Below are 8,625 nucleotides of genomic sequence, written 5' to 3' on the forward strand. Positions count from 1 at the left end.
TAAAAACTATCTGTAAAAACTTTGTCTTTCATTACAACATCGTATATTATGTGAAGGCATATATGTTACTGTTTAGGGTGTCGAGCGATGACCATAAATACAGGAATTCGTTTCAAGGAGTGGACTGCACTTTGTGCCAATGTGGCATCACTTGTTTTTACGTTTCACAATAATTAGCTGAAGATGAGTTTCAGAACTGGTCGAGTTCCCTCTCATATACTTGCATTTCACTTTTTCAAGGGCCGAGATTGTCTACACTTACATAGGCAACTAAAACAACAATCGAAAGTACGGCACTATAAAATCGTATACACTTTTGAGTAATGGGTACGGTTCTTTAATGTCTGCCCTTCCTCTTTTCTGTCAGTAGTGTGTAGTTTAACAGAAGATTGCTTTGATAACTCTTATAGGAGGTGAGTCTTAGTAAAACCTCCTTTGTTCTCATACATCCATAATCATAACACAAAATATAATGATGTATACTGTATTGATGAAATTACAATTAATGATGTAAGTTAAAGGAACGTAACTATTATAAAGCAGAATTCCTGCATGAGGGTTTCAAGAAAGAAAATGATTCGCTAAATTCGCTTCTGTAGCGATCACGATTTACTGTCGCATGTATAACGCGTTATATTTTGTTAGATGAAACTTGTATAGAAATACTCGCGTGTTTTCATTGATAAAGTGGACCTACTATCAATAGTTTTCCAGTCAAGAGCACATTGTCTTTTGTACATATCTTGGAATACGGTATTTAAAATGTCCTTCATATTCCTAAAATGGTAATTTGTGAATTGCGGGGAAATCGCAGCTATTTCTATAAAGTTGAATGTATTTGTAGAATATTCTTCATAGCTTCGTCTACAAAAAAAAAGCGTGACTATTTGGCGTATAGTAAATAAAATCAATATATATTGATATATAGCAAGTACAAAGTCCTGATTTCATTGGCTAAATGTAAAACTTGATCGATAACAATATTATAAATCCGGGATATATTATAGATCTGAGTAGGCAGAATCTTCACCGCACCCGGCAAAATTCTTAGCAGTATTTCGTCTATCTTTATATTCTGAGCGTAAATTCCCTCGAGGGCGGTTTGCGTTTCATCTTTCGGGATCGATAATTAAGAACCAGTCGAGCAATATGGTGGTTATCGAACTCGCTAACCTTCTGCTAAATTTTAAATCCAGTATTATAGATCTGGGAAGTTTGATGTCATATTCATTTCTCGGAGGGTTTTAACACGGCACGAGAGGAAAGGTCAGTAACGAAAAAAGATAAAACACTGCAACAGATACAAACGCAACGCACCTGCAAACTATGAATATATAAATCATAAGAAAATTTTAGTTAAAAGTGTTTTTGAAAGAAACAGACCAACAGATGGATGAGTTTTTCTTCTGGAGTTTCAGTAGATTTCTTTTATCTATTTGTTATATCGAGGTCAGTGTATAAACGACTCATCCAGCTACTAAAACTGTGCAAAGTGTTGGTTAGTTTGACACACCGTAATGCTTCCAATTTTAGGCACAAGGACAGGAATTTAAGTTGGATGGAAGTTGTCTATTACATAGACCCCATTGCTTTACTGGTCCATATTCTATCCACCACCAAAGGATAAAAGTTAAAGTTCACTTCGGGAGAATTTAAACTCAGAACATTAGGAGTCGGAAGAAATGCCGCTAAGTTTGTGTCCAAGGCGCTAACAATTCTGCAGTTGACTACCTCAGTTTGACATGTCATGATATTAATCCAAATATGTAGCCAAATAGTGGAATAAATTTTTGTCCATATGTTCCAATCTGTAGCATTTTTTAAAGAAAAGGATGATTTTGAGGCACGACTGAAATTAGATGAAATTCATAGAGAAATGTGATATTTCGATTGCGTAAATCTGAGTGTAGGTTAGTGTAGTGAATATGAGAGAATTGTTTTAGAAAGCATAGCAGTAATAAGCACACGATACGAAACCATTGTACGTCAGTTTACTCGGTAGGTCAAAATGCCAGTAGTTCGATAAGTGTGAACTATTTTGAAGAAAATAAATTTATAAACTCCAATGGAAATGAATAACATCTCAACGACATAAAGTGAAGAAAATTTATATTCATAATAATGCCGTTGACGATTATGATGATGATGATGATGATGATGATGATGGTGGTTGTGGTGGTGGTGGTGGTGGTGGCGGCGATCATTATCATCATCATCAACATCATCATCGTTATCCCTATCGCTACCTCATTCATGCATTAGTAGTATCATTATTTCCGTCGTCGTCGTTGTACTCGTTGTTGCCGTCGCCCTCATTGCCACCGTCGTCGTCTTTATAACCATCATTATCATTATTAACACCACGATTTGTTGATCATCAATATCTCCATCGTCATCTCCATGACGAGAATATATAGTAGAATTAAAATGTAGAGAAAACGAAAGAAAAAGGAGAAACGATGAAAAACAAACTCCCATCTATCTTATATCCACGAAAGCTTTCCTAAAGACAGTTTTATAGTATTTGTTTATCTGTTACGTTGATAATAACTTTAATAAAACTGGTTGTGTTTCTAATCAGTTCTTAGAGCAGAATTTCAGAAGCTCCTCAATAAAGACAAATTCTGTTGCTTTAAATCCTGAAATAATGCGATGCAAATTTACTATCTTCTTCCAAGCTTTTCGTTTGATGATTTAATACATTAATCTCACATGATAATGGACATCCTAACTCTATATCTCGTGTCAACTGCTTATTTAAATTCTCACTTTGCGAAACACAGATAAACGTGAACGGCTTGTCTGGTGTATAATTACTGAATAGTAACACTGGGAAGTATTTTTATAGAGGAGAATGATGTTTGAATATGAATAAATAGTTCCGTGATCAAATACGTTTCAATTTGCCTTTTATGAGTATATGTGTGGGTATATGTGTATCTGTGTGTGCGCGTGTTTTAATGTACCTATGTATGTATCGTTTCTTAATTTCAGTCACTGGACACCACATGTGCTGAGCTACCGCCTTAAAGGCATTAGTCAAATAATTCAACCCCACATTTTATCTTTTAAGAAACCCAATAATATTCTATCCTTATATTTGCTAAATCCCTAAGTTAAATCCCACACGAAACAAAACGGGTTATTAATTGGTATTGTGGTACAAACAAAAACACGAGGCATAGATATATGAATATCTTTATATTTTTGCTTAACTTATTTTAGTCATTTGACTGAGCCCTCCCTGTGTTATTTCCTTCAAGAGTTTAGTCAAACAAATCGAAAATGCGTTTCTTTTTGTTTGTTTGTTTGTGCGCATGTGTGTGCTTCAGCGTGCATGTGTATACACATATGTATGCATGCATGTATGTATATATGTATATATGCATGTATATGTATGTATGCATATATGTATGTATTCTGCATATGCATGAGTTTGTGTGCATGTTTATGTGTTTGTGTGTATATTATCCCCCCTAGACATGATATTTTTTAGTGGGGACAATTTGCAACGTTTTGGAAAAGGGTCCGTAGGTCCCTTAGTAGAGCACCTAGGCTTAGGCCCACTTCCATCGTCTTCCTCGGAAAATTTTACAAGAATTAAGATTTACTTCTTATATTGATATTATAGCCTTTCGTCCTATAAATAGAGAGATAGATACACACGCATACGTTCATCTTAGAGGGATATATATATAGGATATATATATATATATATATATATATATATATATATATATATATATATATATATATATGGAGGGGGGGAGAATTCACGAAAAAAACAAAAGACGAAGACAGGTGGTGTAGAAAACAAACAGATGTATTAGTATAACGCTCGGGAATTGAAAAAGTCTTAAACGTTTCGAGCCTACACTCTTCCACAGAAAGAAACACAGAAAGAAACAGAGAGAAACAAGGAGAGAAAAAATGTGTGTAGTGGCTAACGATCTATCATGTCGAAATATATATGTGTGTGTGTGTGTGTGTGTGTATATACATATATAGATACTTAAGATAGATAGATAAGATAGATAGATAGATAGATAGATAGATAGATAGATAGATAGATAGATAGATAGATAGATAGATAGATAGATAGATAGATAGATAGATAGATAGATTTACCGAAGAATAGGATATAAAGTGAAAGGGTTTTTTTTGTCATTTTCAACTTGCAAGTAAGAAGCTCAGTCTGCAACTACGTGATTTCTGGTTCAATCCCAATGCGCAACACCTTAGTAAGTGCCTACTGCTATAGAACTGGGTCTTCGAAAGCGAGTGTGAATTTTGTTAACACAAACATTGAGGAAGCTCGTTGTTGGACACACACACACACACACATACATATGATCCAGTCATGGAGGTGTGGGAAGAATGTTAACTTCAAACAATCGGCAGTAAAAATATTAAAAAAAACAACTTTCAGGGACAATGGTGGTTTATTGAAACGGAAGGTTGTGGATTCTTTTCGTATCGAATTACTATAAACCGAAAAAGTTCTTTTTATATTTCACGGTAGTCGACCAGTGTTGTCGGGTATGCGAATAATGGAGTAGATAAGATCCGGTTTACATATGTTTGATAGCCAGCGGAATCTCAGAAGTGGTAAATGGTAAATAACCAAGCTAATTGTATACCACAGGTTAATCTTCAGGCTAAGGATATCTTGATTAAATGAAAGATTATGTTGTCGCAAGGAGGTACATGTTAACACATGGAAGACTCAATCAGAACGTGTAGAGAACACGGTAGGAGAGGAGAATATAAATGTAGAGAGAAAGAAGGAAAAATGCTAGAGTGAGCAACCACTACTCCAGTTTTAATTCCCAAACAAAATCCAACAGTACATCGTTATCTCAGCTTATCAAGAAACGAAAGATTGATTCAACTCCTTACACTCCCTAGTGGTCCATAGTCACCCACGCCAATCCATACAGCAGCTATAACAAACGTGATCTCTAGCTGCACTCTTAGCTATTTTGCAATCCACGGATTGACTTAATGAACGTAGCAGTATAATTTTTACCTGCAAACATCGATCACTAAATCTATTCTAGAAATACAAATAACACCTACCCCATCCCGCCTTCCCACTAAGCTTCATAAATTTTCTCTCTTATTAACCCTCACTATATATTAAACCAACAATATATCTTCCATTTAATTCCTTATTGTCATTTACATACTTATCTCTGTATTTTCTCTACCATTTAAATTTTTTCTCTTATTTTACCTGCTTCACCCCTGCCACTACCCTCCCTTCGTAAACTTACAACTATATACGCTAACATACACCTCTACGACTTCATACTGTAAACATGCTTACCGCACACATATACATTCTTCAGTCGTATGAAAATCAGTAGCAGTCGAAGCGATTCTTCCCCATTCTCTCTTGCTTTCTTCCTGCATATGCATTTTCTTCCCTTAGACCAAAAACATCTCTTCACCTTCTTCCTTCTACATAATTTTGTTCTAATACCACCCTCCTTGCTAATTTCTGGGATTCGGCCAAAACAGCCCTATTGAATACTACCGGTCAAATGACCGGACTTAAATTCCTCATTCACTCCTGCTTTCTTTACGCATTCTTTTTTCTCCACCTTAATCAAAATATTTCCCCACTCTCTTCCCTCAACATTATCTTTTTCTCAGATACCACTCTCTTGGCTACTTTCTGTGATTCGGCAAAAACAGCCCCATTGAATACTACCGGTCAAATGACTTTGCTTGTATTACTCATTCCGCCCTCTCCCTTACATTTTTCTCTTTTATTCCTTCTTTTAATCCTTGTTTCGCTCTACATTTATATTCTCTTGTCCTACCGTGATCTCTACACATTCTGATTGAATCTTCTATGCGTTTACATGTACCTCTGTATCGCCTTTGACTAAAAGTTTTGTAAAGCATTTTCAATTCCTAACGCATTTCAATTCACAACAACCGAAAATATGTAATTATCTAAATGTGTACAGTATGTGTACTTACAAAAATTTTGTACACACACATAGACACAAATACATAGATGTAGGCTTGTATATCTACATGTGTGTGTGTGTGTGTGTGTGCGTGTGTGTGTGTGTGTGTCTTTGTACTTGAATTTGTACCTCCGTCACTACTTGGTGTGTTTATATTTTCGGTACTTAGCGGTTCGGGGCAGAGGAGACAAATAGCACAAGTAAAAAAAGAAAAGAGAATATATATATATATATATATATTAAGGTATGTAGAAAAATACAACATGGACAAGAACGTATAACTCATAGAAGACGATACAATAAACATGGACAGGACATTCGAACCCCTCAGTCTTCAGTCAAGAACCGGATCATCGTAGTAATTTCGGCTGATTAATCTTGAGATTACTAGATCACGGCCAGCCCTCCAAGAAAAACTAAGCTGGAAGCGTAGATTTCCTGGAAGAAGGATCGAATGCATACGAACACCAGGACAGCAAAAGGGACAGATATAAAAAAAAAAAAAAAAAAAAAAAACAATAATGGAATACAGAAACATGAAATACAGAAGCATTAACGGTGAAAACAACAAGTGTCTTACGACTGATAACAAGCAAACAATTTTTTTCTCTGGCGCATTGGAAAAAGCCTTTATAGCGGCGGACGAAGAACAACGATGTTAACACGACGAGGGTCAGGAGCTGAAAGGCAGATTTCGGCCAACAGTCACGTGACAGAGAAGAGAGAGAGAGAAAAGGGGGACAAAACGCAACAAAGAGAGAGAAGAGAGAGAAAGAAGGAATCAGAGAGGAGAATGGATGGGTGTCGAAGAATGACCTGTGAGTGCAGAGCGAGACAAAGAAATAGGAGGGTAGTGGAAGACTAGACCAAAGGATCAGAGGAAAGAGAAGATGAATAGAGAGAAAGTAAAAATGAGAGAGAGAGAGAGACAAACAGAGAGTCGTACCAATTATTAAGAATATGTGTTCACATTAATGATAAAGGGGTACGGGGCGCCTGGAATATATGTTAAGGTATGTAGAAAAATACAACATGGACAAGAACGTATAACTCATAGAAGACGATACAATAACATGGACAGGACATTCGAACCCCTCAGTCTTCAGTCAAGAACCGGATCATCGTAGTAATTTCGGCTGATTAATCTTGAGATTACTAGATCACGGCCAGCCCTCCAAGAAAAACTAAGCTGGAAGCGTAGATTTCCTGGAAGAAGGATCGAATGCATACGAACACCAGGACAGCAAAAGGGACAGATATATATAAAAAAAAAAAAAAAAAACAATAATGGAATACAGAAACATGAAATACAGAAGCATTAACGGTGAAAACAACAAGTGTCTTACGACTGATAACAAGCAAACAAATTTTTTCTCTGGCGCATTGGAAAAAGCCTTTATAGCGGCGGACGAAGAACAACGATGTTAACACGACGAGGGTCAGGAGCTGAAAGGCAGATTTCGGCCAACAGTCACGTGACAGAGAAGAGAGAGAGAGAAAAGGGGGACAAAACGCAACAAGAGAGAGAAGAGAGAGAAAGAAGAATCAGAGAGGAGAAGGGATGGGTGTCGAAGAATGACCTGTGAGTGCAGAGCGAGACAAAGAAATAGGAGGGTAGTGGAAGACTAGACCAAAGGATCAGAGGAAAGAGAAGATGAATAGAGAGAAAGTAAAAATGAGATATATATATATATATATATATATATATATATATATATATATATATATATATATAATATATATATGCGTATATATATATAGGCATATTTATGTAAGTATATATGTGTGCGAGTAGGTGTGAGTGTATATTTGTGTGTGTGTGTTTATGCATACACACACATATAGGCGCACACACATTCGGCTAAATATACACTTTCTTTCCTTCAGGAACGAGACGCTTGCTTCATATCCTGTACGAAATAATTGCACAACAAAGGAGGTTTTGTTCAATTCCCGTAAAAGGTTTATTCAGATAAACATTGCAGTCTCTAAGAACTCTTAATGTGACAAAGGCACAATTAGACTTGGCAAGTTTATTACATTAAAAGTGTCATACCAATTGCTGAATTCAATTGGACTTGTTAATGCAAATAACATCGATTGTGTAAAAGAGATTAATCTAGTGACATCATTTTAAATGGATCTATCAATGTATTCTAGCTGGCATCTTGTTTTAGAAAATGAGGAAAGAGATGCGGAAATTCCAAAATTGGATAATATCTATTTTTGAACTGTGAAGACTGGATACTAAGAAGACTGTTAGGAAAAAAAATTGAATCTTATTAGAATCTCATATAAGGTCTTAGATATTCCTTGATACTTTTAACAGCGTTTACTTAGTGCTTATTCTTGTTATTTGTTATATTATTTCAGAAAATGTCTATACACTTTAATTTTTTTTCAAAGCTATTACCTTTTATAACACAAGGCTGCCTGTCAAGGGTCGCCTCTTTTGTGTGTAAATGTACACTAATTTTGTATGTATGCATATATATATATATATATATATATATATATATATATATATATATATAATATATATATATATATATATATGAATATATATATATATATATTATGAAAGGAAGAAGCAGTACGTTGGTTCCGACGACGAGGGTCCTAGTTCATACGATCAAAGGAACAC

Source organism: Octopus sinensis, linkage group LG5 (assembly GCF_006345805.1).
Source record: "Octopus sinensis linkage group LG5, ASM634580v1, whole genome shotgun sequence".
Lineage (NCBI taxonomy): Eukaryota > Metazoa > Mollusca > Cephalopoda > Octopoda > Octopodidae > Octopus > Octopus sinensis.